The sequence below is a fragment of the Oncorhynchus nerka genome, linkage group LG11 (genome assembly GCF_034236695.1).
Source record: "Oncorhynchus nerka isolate Pitt River linkage group LG11, Oner_Uvic_2.0, whole genome shotgun sequence".
NCBI lineage: Eukaryota > Metazoa > Chordata > Actinopteri > Salmoniformes > Salmonidae > Oncorhynchus > Oncorhynchus nerka.
The window spans coordinates 21,612,524-21,612,754 of NC_088406.1; positions in this window are offsets into that span (position 1 = coordinate 21,612,524).

Genomic DNA, 231 nt, shown 5'->3' on the forward strand with positions numbered 1-231 from the left:
TAAGCTTGGAATAGAGACCATTCAACCCAGAATTAGGACCACACACCCACTCCACTGAATATCAGGCTAGTGATTGCTTTGCAATGCTTGCAGTTAGCCACTGATTAAATCCCCTCTCTGACTGCTCTGCCTTCAGAAAAGCTGTTGGACACTTCTGTTCTCTCTCGCTCTCTCTGTCTCTGTCGCTCGCTCTCTCTTCTCCCAGGCTCTCTGATGGGTGACCCAGTGGTT